Here is a 16,815-nt window from a genome sequence, read left to right as displayed (position 1 = left end):
TTGTGGACACACAACAAACAGACAGGCAAAGAGACAGATCGATAGAGAAATAAAAATTTTAAGTAAATCCACTTCAAATGCTGAAAAACATTTTTTTAAAGTTTCTAATATGAGCCCCTAAACACAAATTCCTGGAGGAAGCCAGTGAATACCCAGTCTGCACACATCCCGACCTCGGCTCTCCCTTCATGGCTAACCACATGCTCGGCTGCTTTCTAAAGCCCCATTGAGAACATATGACGAAAACATATGCACGTAACAATGATTTTAAATCATATTAGGTTTTCAAAGATTACATAATTATATATAAAATATAAAGACAAATCAGTGAGGGTGTGAATGAGGAGAAACAACATTTGCTGGGGATGTAACAAGCCACACAATTGAGAGATGCAGAGGACGTATTCTGGTAGTCACACAGAGGATAGCAAGTTCAGGTGCTAATCATGGCTATCAAAACACAGATTGAACTCCTGGGAAGCCAACAGCAATATTTTTAACATTCTTCTGCAAGAGACACTGCCCAACTGTCATCACTAATAAAAAGGATACTTTTTCCTAAAATCAATCAGGAAATGCTCCATGAGCAAAGACACAAAGATTCTTTCTGCTAAATAATTTAATAGGCCAAGAGAAAACAGCACGCGGGATGATGTTTTTGTAACTCTTGCTTCAAGTAAAGGGCACCAGTAGTTTGAACAGATGATTGTTGAGTGTCAAGAAATAAATTAGTATGTGTTAAACTGGAAAGCATAATATAATCCGCAAAGAACCTCCATCCTGAAGCTCCAGTCCTCATGTCTATGTGTGCTGACTAGATCCTCTGGAGAGAACGCCTGGTCAGGACACAGCTCAGCAGCAGATTCCTAGCACACTCAGGTCCTGGGCTCTATCCCTGACAAGCAAAGGAGAGCAAGAGCAATGGGCGGGGCCCTCCTTGTCTCTAACTCCCCATCTTTACCTTGCAGACCTTTGTCTTACTCTCTCATAATGGCCTCTCATGTTCTATTTGTTCTTCTGGAATGAAAATGCCTCTTCTTACCAGGATGTTGGTCATAGTGCATAGGACCCAGCCAACCTCCTCCAAGATGACCTTGGCTTAAATTACATCTGCAATAACACTACTTGAGAAACCAGGTTATATTCTGAGGTATTGAGGGCAATACCTTCAACATACAGATTTGAAATGTCTGTTACATTTATTTGTGTATATGCGTGCCTGTGCATACATGTCACAGCACATATGTAGAGGCCAGAGAACCATGTGCGGGAGCCAGTTCTCTACCACCATATGAGTTTGGGGGACTCAAACTTGGAGACAAGCACTTTCCCCTGAGTCAACTTGCCTGCCCAACATACAGATTTTGAGGAGGTCATAATTTAAGAATACTAATTTTTAGTTCTTGTACTTCCAGAACTATAATTCACCTTGCCCAACATAAAAAGCAATTTTGCTTCCATATCAAGAATGAAAATTATTAGAAGAGTTAGTCAGCTCTGTACTTTGTTCTAGACAAGGAAGGGTTATGCAAAAGAAAGCAGAAAGGTTTCTTTGAGTGTCCAAAATTATTCATGTATTGAGCAATGTTCTGAACACTGCTATTGAGCAGTGAACAAGATGGATAAAATCTTTCCCTTCATGGTGATTACATCCTAAGGGAAAGAGATGGCACATAAACAAATAGGCAAGTCCCATCAATCCTTAGTGGATGTTGAATGCTATAAAGATAAACAAAGGCTGATTGGCAATGCAATAGAGATTGAAATTTTAAACAGGGTGGTCAGAGAGGCTTTCTTAGAAGATGACATTTAGGTGAGTCATTTAATGTGGCTCTCTGGTGAAAAAGGCAAGCCAGACAGAAATAGTACTTTTGGTGAGTTTAAGGGAAACACGGAGAAGAGTGTGGCAGAGTGTGTGGAAGCATGAGGATGATTGACAGGTGAGGTCAAGAGACTGTACTGGGAGGATGAGAGTGAAAGACAGGTAGAGGTCAAAAGGCTGTAGGGACAGATCATAAAGGAACTGGCAGGGTTCTGAGGATTTCAGCTTTTCTGAAGGAGCTATTGGAAGAGTTTGAGGTGGAGACTAAGATCATGTAACTTGGGTTTTTAGGAGACTCTCTCTGACAGGGAGAAATGGGGAGAAACACCAGGAAGCCATAGCCAAAGTTCAGGTGAAAGATACTGACCCATGGCTGGACCCAAAGGAGGTCAGAGTGAGTGGGGGCGGAGGATTACTTGGATTCTGGATAAATTTTGAAAGTAAGGCTAGTTGGATTTGATATTAATTGGTATAAGGCATAAAAAAGGAAGGAAAATTCCAATTCTTCATCTCTATCAAACAGTGAGTTTCCTCACTTCTCATTGATACGAATCATTCTGTTTATCTAGACAAGGTAAAAAAATTAAAAATATTTAGTTGAGTCCATAAGTTAAAGGAGTTGATAAATTTAAACTTAAAAAAAAAACCTTCCAAAGTTGTAAACCAATATGAGAGAGAAAAAGAAAAAGAAAGGAAAAAGAAGAACAAACGGGAAAGTCGAGCAGTTGCTCAGTCTAAAGATGCTTTGTGCAAACGAATTAAAATACAATGTGTGATTTGAGCAAGCCAACAATAAAAAATGAATCATGATGCTATCATAGAAATGTAGACAACAGTTGGCTCACCTCACAACAGATTGTTTGATATCCAAGACATTGTGGTTAATTTGGAGGAAGTGCATGATATTGTTACCAAGGTTCTCATTTTTAGAAACTTTTTAAATACATTTTTTGTTGACAGTTTCATGTATGTATATAATGAATTCTGATTAATCCCAGACACCCTCTCTTCTACCTTCCCATCTCTTTATGCCCTCTCTCAAACATTACCAGGGTCTTTCACAGACTTTCAGTTGTGTGACTCATTCACTTTAACCATGGCCACTGGTGAGACCACGGGATTGGAACTGGAGTCTGGTGGAGTCATCAGCGGGTCACAAATGAGTACAACAACTCCCCTCTCCTTGAATCTCCCAGCAGTAAAGAGTTCAGTGGTGAGGGGTAGGGCCCCTGGCTCCTCCCCGTTCTCCAAGCCTGACTGTTGACTGGCTAGTGGTTGTGAAGACCCATGAAGATGACTGTTGACTGGCCAGGGGTTTTCAAGACCCATGCAGGTACCTGCAGCTCCATGAATTCAGGACTGCTATGGTTATGTCTGGGCCAGGAGATCACATTTCACAATCTTTCTTGTCATTCTCCTTCAGCTCTTCCATTCTTTCCACCCTTCTTCCACAGAGTAGCCTTAGAGCATGCAGTGCAAATAGCCATGGTTTTTTCTGACTCATGGTTTTTATGAGTCTTTCCGATGTTCACCTATGATTTCTCTATGATATTTTTGTTTGTTTGATTTTTGAAATAGGGTTTCTCTGTGGAACACTGGCTGTCCTAGAAATCACTGTGTAGAGCAGACAGGCCTTGAACTCACAGACATCTACCTGCCTTTGCCTCTCAAGTGCTAGAATTAAAGGCATGTACCACCATCACCTGGTTCTGGTTTTGTTTCTGATTTTTTTTTGAGTTTTTGTTGTTGTTTAACGGGTTCACAGTGCTCAGCATGGATTTTCTTCTTGGAGTAGCTCTCAAATCAAATCAAAGAGCAGTTAGTGCACTCATAACAGTGATGTCACCAAATGGGCATGTCTTAGGGGTTGGTCTTGTAGACTGTAGGCATCATTTCTTTTTAGACCATTGAGATGCCCTTTCTAGCCAGCTGGCCTACACTGCATCTCCAGGACTCTGGAAACTAGCTGTCAAGGAGAAAAGTCCTCACTTTTTGATAATTTTACACTGAAGTATTTATTGAGAAATTATAGTGTCGAGACTTTGCTTTTTCATAGTCTATTGGTAAAACAAAAGACCATAAATTTGGTTATTGCTGTTAATTAGCTGTTCTCCCCCTTGTATGACTACTAGAAATTGCAGAGAATGAAGTAAACAAGGAATGTTCACTATATATTTAGCACGCATGGATTCAATCCCTAGGACAAATAACTACACATATTATAAGACATTAAAGATTGATAGCATTGGTTACCCACAAAAGAAGGGACTGTGCACAGCATAATGAGATTCTTGCCTGTCTCCATCTTTGTGTCTTCCGAATGCCAGCTTACTAAAACATATTGTCTACTAATGAATACAATGAAAACTGCAGGCCTGCCCTGGCAGATGGGTGGGAGAGCAGCACGCACGGAAAATGAGTCTCAGGACAAGCTGCCAATTACCCACTCCTGAGTTTCCTTATTCTGGTTTCTGGCCGGTTGTCTCACAACACGTCATTCTGAGGCAATCTTGATTCAGCAGCATATAAGCCCAGGCTAGAATGATTCAGAGAGCAGCTCCTTTGGGCAGTAGAACAGATATCATTGAGGAGCAAAGTTTTCCATGCAAGTTTCAACAGATTAATTCAAAAACAATGCCTGCATTGCAAGAAACAGTAAACCACAGCCAACGTCTGAGGATAGTGGTTCATTTCCTGACTGAATCCATGGCTTTACCTCCTGGTCCTCTTGGTAACTGTGTTAGATTTCATTATATTGCTGCTGAAATATATTATGAGAATTATTTTTATGGACAAAATGAACACATATAGTTTTATATAAATGAAAGATATACCTTGAACTAAAGTCTAGATCCTCTTGCTTTACATTGCAATTTTTATACCTAGACCTGGAATTGAATCCCTATGTGTGCGCACGTGTATGTAAGTGTGCACACAGCACAGGTGGAGGTCCCGGGACAACTTGCAGGAATCACATCTCTTCTTCCACCATGCAGGTGCTGGGGGTCACACAGGTCTGTAGGCTTGGTGGCAGGCACCTTTCTCCCTGGACCATCTCCTTGAGCCCTGCAATTGTTATGTATCAGAATCATAAAATCACCTGAATTTCCAGGCCTGGAGAGCTGGCTCGGTGAGTGAAGTGTTTGCTGAACAAGCCTGACAACCTGAGGACTATCTCCAGAGCCCACTTAAAGGTGACAGGAGAGAATTAATGTCTAAAACTTGTCCTCTGACTTGCATGTGTGCATCATGGCACACGTGCATCCTACATTCACACACATACACATCTTAAAGATACACACAATAAAAACAATTTTAAAAAAGCAAACCCATTATTTTCTACTGTAGTGTGTCCTGTTTAAAAATAAAATAAATGGATGAAAGAGTTAGCATGTCTTTTCTGCCTTCTGAAGGCAGAGCTAGAAGATTCCATCTACAACCAGAAGATAAGTCAGTACTGGATGATGAACATGCCAGGGTCTTGATCACAACCTTCTCAGTTCACAGTCCTGTGAGAAATACATTCTTCTTACTCATAAATTACCTAATCTCCGGTATTTTGTTAAAAGAACATGAACAGGATGAAACACAATTCAATATCTATGCTTCCTTTTCTTCACTAAGAGAACCCTGATGTGTGACAGCAACATGTTTAGTTAAAATAATACGCATTAAAACATCCTTGCTAATGAGATCAAATGGACGCCAAAGTTGCCAGAAAACAAAAGTCTTGCAAAGTTTTTCAAAAGAAACCAGAAAGAGAACAGAAGACAACTACACAGAGAGAAAATGTTCACAAAAGACATTGCTGATCGTAGTCAAAGAACTCTTTAAAATCCAATAGTAAGAAAAGACAACCTGATCTGAAAATGGGAAAAGTGGGCAAAACAGGTTAAGAGACACCGCACTAAAGAAGGCACGCCAATGACAGACAAGTACGTGAAGGTGTTTGCCGCCGAATGTGGTCGGGAGAGCTCTAAATACAAAGCTGTAATTTAGCTCCCCAAACTACCACCACCAAATGTTGATGGAGACAGGAACAGGGCATCTCATCTGTTGCTGGTGACAACACCAACACACTGTGGAAGGCACACAGAGAGTTCTTACAGAACTAAACACACTCTTGCTATGCTATCCACTAAGGGGCTCCTGGATATTTACTCAAATCATTTGAAAACTTAACGTCCACTCAAACCCTGAACACAGGTGTTTATTAAAGCAGATATTTTTTCAGGAATTGTTCAAACATGGAAGCAACTATAACATCCAACTGACTTACAGCAGCACAAGCACCTTCATTCCTACAAGGCGCATTGTTAGGTGACATACGGTTCCAACTCTGGAGAAGGGAGAGAAAGGATCAGTGACCGCAAGAACCAGAAGTGAAGGTAGATGTGGTTACATGAAACACAAATCTTGAGGCCATCTAACGTGACAGTGATGGACACAGAGCAGGGCATGTTCATCAAAGCCCGTAAAGGTGCAACACTTAATGTGAAGTCAAATGTGAACTGTGGGTTGTGGATGATGGGGTGTGCAGTGTAGCCCCATTACTGTGATCTTAGGAGAGACAAATCTGGGCATCAGGAAAGGGGCTGTATGGGAAATCAATACTTTCTGCTTAATTTTGTGGTGAACTCAAAATGGCTTTGAGGCTGGGCATGTTAATGCACACCTTTCTTCCTAGGACTAGGGAAGCAGAGATAGGTGGACCTCTGAGGGTTTAAGTTCATCCTGGTCTACAGAGTGAGTTCTAAGACAGTATGGGCTACACAGAGAGACCCCATATCTTACGGTTTCTATTGCTGTGAAATGACACCATGACCATGGCAAGTCTTATAAAGAAAAAACATTTAGTTGATGACTTACATTTTCAGAGGTTAGGTCCATTATCATCATGGTGTGACATGGTGGCATCCAGGCAGACATGGTGCTGGAGAAGGAGTTGGGAGTTCTACATCTTGACCTGCAGGCAACAGGATGTGGGCATGACTTGAGCATATATGAAACCTCAAAACCCACCCCCACAGTGAAACACTTCCTCCAATAGGGCCATAACTATTGCAACAAAGCCACACTTCCTAATAGTGCCACTCCCTATGAGCTTATGGGGGCCATTTTTATTCAAACTACCACACTCTGTCTTGAGAAATGAAGACAAAAATCTGTACCGGTGAGAGGACTCAACAGGTAAAGGTGTTTGCAGCCAAGCCTGAGGACTCAAGTTCAAGCCCTAGTACCCACAAAGTAGGAAGACAGAACCAGATCCAAGTTGTCCTCTGACCTTTACAGGGACGCAAGACACAAGGGCACCCAACCCCCCACCCCCCACCACTCATGCACAATAAATGTAAATTTAAAATTTTAAGGTAAAGTAAGATCTGTTAAAGAAAGAAAACAGACAGTAATATTAAGGCAAAATATTCTTTTTAAACCCAGTGCAAAGCCAGGTGATGGTGGTGCACACCTTTAATCCCAGCACTTGGGAGGCAGAGGCAGGAGAATCTCTGTGAGTTCGAGTACAGCCTGGTCTACAAGAGCTAGTTCCAGGACAGGCACCAAAGCTACAGAAAAATTCTGTCTCAAAAAAAATAAAAAAAATAAAAATAAAAATAAACCCAGTGCAAGCTTTCGGTGGCAAAGCAAGAGTGTGGATTCTTCTTACAGGTGCCTGCTTCCAAGCCTTCTGCACTGTCACCTGAAGTCCAGGCAGAATCCAAGGCAAAGAGTGTGGAAAAGCCGGAAAGCACAAGGACCCTGCGAGGCTCTATGTCAGTTTCCTGCAGCTGTGAGAACATTCCGGAACCTAAATAGCTTAAAGCAGCAGAAATGTAGGCCCTCAGGTCTCAGGGCCTTCCTTGCCCCCTGCTGTGGTCTGAATGGGAATGACCACCCATAGGCTTGTATGTTTGAGTGCTTGGTTCCCAGTTGGTGGAACTGCTTGGGAAGGATTGGGAGGTGTGGCCTTGTTGGAAGAAGTGTGCATAGGTGGGAGTGAACTTCGAGATTTCAAAAAACTCAAGTCATTTCCAGTTAGTTCTCAAACTTGAGGTTTGAAGGCCTGAGCTCCCATCTGCCACTGGAGCATGTGCCACCATGCCTTCACTCAGCTGCCATGAGCTCCCAACTCTCTGGAGCCATCAGTTCAGTCAAATGCTTTCTTTAGGACTTGCAGCGGTCATGGTGTCTTCATAGCAACAGGAAAGTGATGAAGAGATGCTCAGAGACAGTGTCGGGTATTCTGTCATGATGCAGCCTCTGCCTCCATGCTCAGAGGCTTCTTCATCTCCACTTCTAATTTTCATCTTAAAATATATCGCCCATGGGTAAGGAAGTGGCCCGGATCTGGAATGCTGGGCTAGCATATACAAGGCCCTGGGTTTGATCTCTAATACTACATGAACCAGGTGTATTGATAATGAGAATTTAATTCAATACTTGGGAGGTAGAGACGGAAGAATCAGGAGTTCAAAACCATTATTGGCTACATAGTAAATTCAAGACCAGCTTAGGGTACATGAGATCCTGCTCAAAACCAAAGACACACTGGGTTTGGGTCCACCTTTCTGACCTTACCCTAGGTAGCTTACATCTGATAGTACCCTATTTTCAAAGAAATATTCATACTCATACAGACCCAAGATTAGAACTTCAACATGACTTTGGTTTAGTGTGTGTGTGTGTGTGTGTGTGTGTGTGTGTGTGTGTGTGTGTGTGTGAAAGAGAGAGAGAGAGGAGAGAAAAGGGAGGAGGGAGATATATGTGTGTATAGTGTGTTCATGTGTGTGACAGAGAGAGAGATAGAGGGGTATATGTGTGTGAGAGAGATGGGGAGAGAAGTAAACATGTGTGTAGTGTAGGGGATGGGTACAGTACCATGGCATGCACCATCAGAGGTTGGAGGGAAGTTTACCAGTCTTTGCCTGCAGCTTGTTGCTACCGCTGTGTGAACCAGGCTGGCCCGGGGATTTCCCCCTCTCTGCCTCCCTTTCAGAGCAGACACACTGGCATTACAAACGCCATCAGATCCAGTTTCTTGTGGCTTCTGAGGATGCAAAGTTGCTTTTATTCTTTCCTAACTTTCCTCAACTTAATTTAAATAAAAAAAATGCAGTGGTCGTAAATTTCTAGAACATGGTCAGTCTCCTGGGATTCCTCCCTTTTTGTGTGCCATTTGATTTTCAAACACATGTTGGTGTATACAGTTCCCATCATATTAAGCGGGCAAGAAGCTGAATTCCTGATTTTCTAATCCTCCAACTTTCCCAGTCTGTGGTCTGTCCTTGGATCAGCCATGATGGCCTCAGTGGCTACTATGACTTCGTTGATTTTCGTCTGTAGCCCTCTGAGCTCTACGTGAGGCACTGCAGGATCTGAGCAGCTTCATTAAGAAATGAATCTCTTGTGTCAAGGCCAAGAATGTGTGTGTCTAAAGCAGCAGGTAAACCCAAATTTGTTTGATTTGCTTTAGCAACTGCATCCTGTGTTAGATGTTTCTGAACCAAAATACGAATTGCCCTAAGCATTATCAAGCAATCACAATGATGCTGAATCTGAAGGAGGCTAGCCAGAGCCATGGCACTAACCTTAAAATCAGGATTATTTATGTCCGATTAATCAACGACTCTTCATTTTTAGCTGTGTTGTCAGTATTTTTTCTGTTACCAGATACTAAGTTCTTATATTTTTCAGTATTATCCCCACATTCAATTCTATTAGCCAAACCAAGAAGTCAGTCACTGCTTCTTGCATCTCGAAAGGACAGTTAATGTCTCCGAACTACTCTGAAGAACTTGGGCCACTCACTGCTGTGGAGGTTTCTCAGTTACCTCTGTTGTCAGTTCTGCAGTGTCTGATTTTCTGGTCTTCAAGTCAAACAACAAAGTTTCTAAATTTCTGTTTCATTTTTGAAGCTGAAGCCTGTGAGGTTGTGGTAGTCCAGGGTCATGAGCTTGCATTGGAACATGGTCCCCACTGCTCACACTGACTGCTGGGCCTCCACTGGACAGAAGTGAGGTGAGGCGGGCCAAAGTTTTTTTTAAGAGGTCACAGTTCAACTTGAAAAAGCTCGTAGTGACATTCTGAGCTGCTTAGCACATCTGAAATTTACGTCTCTGAACTTAAACAGGAGAAAACAAAGCCCCCGATTTGTTTAAGCCGTTATTGACAGTGCGGAGTTCATTTCCTCGCTGAAGCTGTCATTTTTACGAGTGGGCTCTGAGAATTAGGAGGCAGTCAGCCACGTGGAGCCAGGTAGTCAGAGGACAGTCTGTTACTTCTGAAGGACAGAGACCATTATTTTCTTATTTGGGAGTGGCAGAGTCGGGTGGGGACTTCTGCTCAGCTCCGACTTTTCTAGTTATAATTTAAAGATCAAAACTGTTTTCAAACTAACGCTTGCCAGAATCTGAAAAGGTCAGTGGCCATGTATGCAGCAGCCAAACGCAGGCCCTTCTCCTTCCTTAGACTCCCAGCCATCTCAGATATATCTCCATTAGTCACCAGCGTACCTCAGCGAACGAGCCTACAAACAGGGCCATTGTGCTTTTATTACCAGAAGTGCAGTGTGCTTGTCCAACACAATCATGTTCAGTTTTATGGTGCTATCTCTCTGCCAGGTGCGGAGCTGGGACGCATGGTCAGCAGCCAAGGCTGAGATGTGTCTGAAGCTTGGGGGCGGTGTTAGGCGTCCACAGACTGTGTTTGTGGCACTCCAGACGGGAACTAACTGCGCGATTCATTCAGCTGATGACAGGTTCCAGCAGCCAGGACCCGGCCCTGCCGCCCTCACCTCTGCTGGTCCCAGAGCTCTGGAGGGCGCCCTTCCCACGTGCTGTGCTCTGTAAAGGCTGTCGCCAGAAAAATTAGGACTGAGTGTTAAGTCCACAGTTTCCATCTTTCCTTCCTTTCTCCCCAAAATATTTATTCAGTGCCAGTCTTATGCCAGGCTCAATGAAGATGCTGGAAACCAAATAAATAAGGTACTATCCCTACCTCTAATTTGAAAATAGAGAATTTAAAAGGGTGTGACTGCTGAGATTCACTTAGCAAAGGAGCATCTGAGTGAAATTATGTATGTACCAATGACATAAAAGCTGATGTGAGGGCCAGCAAGACGGCTCAGTGGGTAATGGCAATGCAGGCCTGGTGACCTGAGTTTGATCCTTAGAACCAAGGTGGAATGGGAGAATCGACATCTACAAGATGTTTTCTGCCCTCCACACATATACACACACTAAATAAATAAACGAATGTAAAAAAAAAAAAAAAGACAGCAAAATTGTCTGAGAACAACAGGGCCTAATGGGAGAGAAAGAGAGAAGAGGCAGAGAAGTGGGTGTGGCCAGTGTGCTTGAAGCTCTTCGTACAGTGTATGGAAAGGGCTTCGTGCAACCAGGGATAATTAAAATAGTAGCACTGGAGAGAATGGGCTATGGGCACAGCACACAGGCAATGGCAGGTCCTGCCAACAGAGGTGCTGAGGGTAAGATCTGGGGTCTTTACACTAGGAACAGACAGGTGGCCATCTGCAGAGTTCTGCAGACGGACACAGGACATACGTCCTGACTGAGTTTGATCCCCAGAACCAACATAATAAAATCGGAGAACAGACAACTGCAAGATGTCCTCTGCCCACCCCACATGCTACGCAAACAGGTGAGCGTGCGCACACGCGCGCGCGCGCACACACACACACAGACACACACGCACGCACGCACACACAGACACACACACACACAGTGTTAAAAAACAGACAAACAAGGAATCTGCTGAGGTATTAGCCGTAAGAAAGAGGGTGGCAGTGGTGGCATGGACGGAGACCATGAGTCATTCCACAATGCCAAACTGCTGTGATTAACCTTGACAGGTGGGGGGGGGGCATCTAGTGATGCAGGAAGCAAACTGCTGATCCTGAGTGAGCTGTCGTACTTCTCGCGGTTTATACGCAACACAAACATGGGGGAATCAACAGACAGAGCAGACATGATGACTCTTTTGGCTCCACTCTTCAAGTGAGCCTGGTACTCTCCATGGTGATGAAGACACTAATAGACCCCACAATGCACTTGGCACCAGCACCGCCCTATTTGATGTCATCAGGGGCTCCCTTATGGAAGATGGGGACAGGCTTCCTACTGAAGACAAATTTTCAGTTCTCAGCCTTGACTGTGCCGTGGAACCTGCTGTGGGTAGAGTCAGACTGTAACACATAGACCATGTGGTTAAGGTCAATGATGGAAACAATATCCACTTTGCCAGGGTTGAAGAAAGCCCTGGTAACTAGGTGCCAAATTCATTTCCTCCAGCCTTCACCAACATGTCTCAAGGACAAGGCCAGCCCTGTGTGAAAAGATACAGCTGTCTCTGAAACAGGGAGGAGCAGAGAGTCGCTTTAAAATGTTTTAATGTGAAGAGAAGATATACTTAGAAATTGGATATTGATGGACATGAATCGAAAATGTATGGAAAATAGTTCTCAGTTCTTTTTTTCTCAAATTCCTTGAGGCTCTCACCACCTCCTATGCCTCAATTCCAGACATTAATGAATATAACCCTCTTTTTTGTTTGTAGAAAATGGGGGAGGGGTAGTGATACACTGGAGTCCAAGGAATGTCAGGGGTAGTGGAACCCACATGGAGTCTCCAAGTGGAACCTGCTGTGTATTAAGATAATCAATGCTATCATGCTAAAAGGAATGTGCAAAGGAAAGCAACTATGTCTAAGCAAAGGCTCTTCACGATGGCGCTGTGTGGAATCAATGAGACAGCACCACACATTAGCAAGTGTAGCTCTCAATGACTGTAGGTACAGCCTCAGAGACTACCAGCAAAGTCCGCGCCCTGCTTTGATCTATATACAAGGCACCCAACTAGGTTGCATTTCCCTGCCTTCTTTGCAGTTAGGTATAGAAAGACGGCAACAGACATCAAAAATACATGAGCCACTTATGTCACAATAGTGAGTGACACTCACAGTGCCGGGCTGAGTTTTCCACACTCTCCCCTTTCTTTGAACTGAAAACGCAGTTGTGATTGCAAGTTAATTTAAATAATTATAAATATGAAAGATAACTGCAAAAATGGCATAGTTGTGGAAACCAAGACTGCATTCTTCTGGGGCAAAGGTGGGCCTGCTGTAACAGAAGCAGTACAAACTTGCCCAGTAGTCCGGGACAAATGGATCAGCAACTCTGCTCCATGTGGCCACACAGGGCCCCAGGTAAATCCAAGACATTCCCAAAGGTAGCAACATTAGCTGAGGACTGTACCTTCAGATTCCCAAGTCAAAATAAGCCTACTTTTCTTTCTTTCTCTCTCTCTCTCTCTCTCTCTCTCTCTGTCTCTCTCTCCCTCCCTCCCTCCCTCCCTCCCTCCCTCCCTTCCTCTCTCTCTCTTTGTTTTTGTTTGCCTAGACAGATAATTTCTATGTGTATCCCTGGCTGTTCTGGAACTGACTCTGTACACTAAGCTGGCCTTGAACTCAGAGATCCGCCTACTTCTGCCTCTGCCTCTGCCTCTGCTAGGATTAAAGGGGAGCACCATCATTGCCCAGCCCCTATTTTTCTTATGCCAGGTGTAAAACTAACCAATAAAAATTCATGACTGAAAACAACAAGCTCTACAATATATAAGTAGATTTTATCTGAGCGTCTTGAATGGGGAAATTAATTCAAACTTTTGAAGAACAGAGAGAAAAAAACGAGACAAGAAAGAATCAACATGCACAGAATAAAAGCAGTGCTTACTTTATTCTTGTCTGTCCCTCAGCCTCTAGAAACAATGACTACTAAATGTCCTCAGCTGTATTGAATGCCTGATTCCCAGCGGGATGTTAGAAACTTTGTGGGGTCTACCTAGGGGAAGTAGGTCACTGGGGTAATACTCTTGGAAGTTAGGTCTGCTCCCTATCCATCTCCCTGTTCACCATCACATAAATGGTAACCGCCACATGCAGACACCACGGCTGTAATCACAGGCTATGAGCCTGTAACTTTTGGAAACATGCACCTTGACCTTGGAAATCGCTTTTGTCAAGCGTTTTGTCACAGCGACCCATCTAACCAGCACAGGCATCTTCCGCTGTCTCACATGAAAGCCTGAGTGAGCCCTTTGGCAGGTGCTTCTGTGAGTCCCTTGCTCCTAAGCCTTGCCTTCTGTTCAGTGGTGACACCTTACCCCGGTGCTGACAGGATGACCTAGGATCCCTTCCTTACAATATCATAACGGCCTCTATGGAAGGATGAAAGATTCTTTTGTTTCTTTTCTCCTTAATGCAAAGAAAAACCCAGAGTTTGGGCTTAAGACACGGCTCGGAGGTTATAAGCACCGATTGCTCTTCCAGCAGACCTCGGTTTGATTCCCAGCACCCACATGGCAGCTCACAACTGTGTTTATCCCCAGTTCCAGGGAATCCAAACATTATATCATAGAAACAGTTCTTTCACAGATGGAAAGCCATCCATCATATTAAAAACAAGGATTTCCCAACTATGATGTTTCCTGTCAAAATTCCCCTACCCACAGATTATGCCCAAAAGTTTGCAGTGCAGTTTTCTACTTCCAGGCACTCTCCGGAAGTCGATCTGTGCTTCGGTAATAAAGTCTTCCTCATCAAGCAAGTGAGCCATCTTACATCAAAGGCCAAACTTGGTTGTGCGAAGATGAAGAAGCAGCTTTGTTCCTTTTGGCCAGGTTGAACTGCAGGCCTCCTCTTGCAGTATCTGCAAACTAGTATGCCAGATGTGCCTACTGCTGCAATAGTGGCCCAATGCTATGGGCGTAACAAATCAATCACTTTCTTGTTGGATTAAAATGTACTCTACAAGACAGAACTCAAGCCTAGTACATTAACTGGGCCAAAACCTCACAACTGGGTAAGTCATAGACCCTGGGGAGAAGTTAGTGCCACTATTTCACTAGACAGACATAATAATAAACTGCCCTCAAGCTCTGAGAAGGACTTTATATCCATAGATCAGCGCATCTTTCAACCTTCACTAGGACCTTCTTCTTGCAGTAGATGGTGATTAATGACAGAGGACAACTGGTCAACATGTAGAAGATAAGAGACTATAGTGCTGAGCTCTAAACAGGACGTTCACATCACAGCCCCACCTCCAAGACTCGGGGATTATCATGGAAGAAGGATGGAAAGATTGTAAGAGCCAGGGATAGTGGATGTCTGCAGCAAAATCATATCTGTCAGTCATGGTAGGGTCATGGCATGTGTGGACTCACCAATGTCACTGCATGCATAAGAGCTGAGCAAAACTGAGACAGTCAGAATCCCAGCATGGGTGAGGGTGGGGCTCCTGAAGTCTCCTTCTGAGCTGAGGAACCACTAGCAACTGATGGCTCCTGAGGGAGGAAGAGTTCATTTCCTTCAGGGCTACTGTCTCTACTGTCTCTGGGAAACTCCTCATGCTTGCATAGATGTTCCTATATCCCATATACAGGAGTCACTAAGTGGACTCCGAATTAAAAACAGTGCAAGAAGTTGGGAGGGAAAATTGGTGACGAACATGAAAGCAACTAGAGGGGGAATAGATGTAGATTTTTATCAAAACGTGTTATATGAATACATGAAATTCTCAACAATAAAAATTAGCTAATCTTACCAATCAAATATGCTTGCATGGTACCTGATGGTCCCACTCTCTTCCCACGGTCTGAACCCACCACAGAGCTTTCTAGACTTACCCAGAGGAATTCATCCAGGGTCGGAAACATGGTTTAAGTCCAGCCACATCGAGACCTGCCTCAGGGCCACATGGAGACCTGCCTCAGGATCACGTGGAGACCTGCCTCAGGACCACATGGAGACCTGCCTCAGGGCCACGTGGAGACCTGCCTCAGGGCCACATGGAGACCTGCTTCAGGACCACATGGAGACCTGTCTCAGGGCCACACGGAGACCTGCCTCAGGGCCACATGGAGACCTGCCTCAGGGCCACGTGGAGACCTGCCTCAGGGCCACGTGGAGACCTGCCTCAGGATCACATGGAGACCTGCCTCAGGGCCACATGGAGAATTCCCTCAGGACCACGTGGAGACCTGCCTCAGGGCCATGCGGAGACCTGCCTCAGGGCCACATGGAGACCTGCCTCAGGACCACGTGGAGATCTGCCTCAGGGCCTCACGGAGACCTGCCTCAGGGCCACGTGGAGACCTGCCTCAGGATCATACAGAGACCTACCTCAGGGCCATGTGGAGACTTCCCTCAGGGATACATGGAGACCTGCCTCAGGGCCATGCGGAGACCTGCCTCAGGGCCACATGGAGACCTGCCTCAGGGCCCCATGGAGACACATGGAGACCTGCCTCAGGATCATGTGGAGATCTGCCTCAGGGCCTCACGGAGACCTGCCTCAGGGCCACGTGGAGACTTGCCTCAGGATCATACAGAGACCTGCCTCAGGGCCCCATGGAGACACATGGAGACCTGCCTCAGGGCCATGTGGAGACCTGCCTCAGGACCACGTGGAGACCTGCCTCAGGGCCACGTGGAGACCTGCCTCAGGATCATACAGAGACCTACCTCAGGGCCATGTGGAGACTTCCCTCAGGGCTACACGGAGACCTGCCTCAGGGCCATGCGGAGACCTGCCTCAGGGCCCCATGGAGACACATGGAGACCTGCCTCAGGACCACGTGGAGACCTGTCTCAGGGCCACACGGAGACCTGCCTCAGGGCTACACGGAGACCTGCCTCAGGGCCGCCTGGAGACCTGCCTCAGGGCCACACGGAGACCTGCCTCAGGGCCACACGGAGACCTGCCTCAGGGCCACAGGGAGACCTGCCTCAGGGCCGCCTGGAGACCTGCCTCAGGGCCACATGGAGACCTGCCTCAGGGCCACATGGAGACCTGCCTCAGGGCCACACGGAGACCTGCCTCAGGATCACATGGAGACCTGCCTCAGGACCACGTGGAGACCTGCCTCAGGACCATGTGGAGACCTGCCTCAGGGCCACATGGAGACCTGCCTCAGGGC

The 16,815-nt window shown here is 45.1% G+C and overlaps 1 pseudogene; it reads right to left on the bottom strand.

The window, feature by feature from the left end:
- Positions 1–9,070: 9,070 nt before the first annotated feature.
- Positions 9,071–10,305, bottom strand: LOC125410645 (tRNA-splicing ligase complex subunit RTRAF pseudogene; annotated as a pseudogene).
- Positions 10,306–16,815: the final 6,510 nt, after the last annotated feature.

Source organism: Myodes glareolus, chromosome 22 (genome assembly GCF_982192425.1).
Source record: "Myodes glareolus chromosome 22, mMyoGla1.1, whole genome shotgun sequence".
Taxonomy (NCBI): domain Eukaryota; kingdom Metazoa; phylum Chordata; class Mammalia; order Rodentia; family Cricetidae; genus Myodes; species Myodes glareolus.
This window is presented reverse-complemented; position numbering and strand designations above follow the sequence as displayed.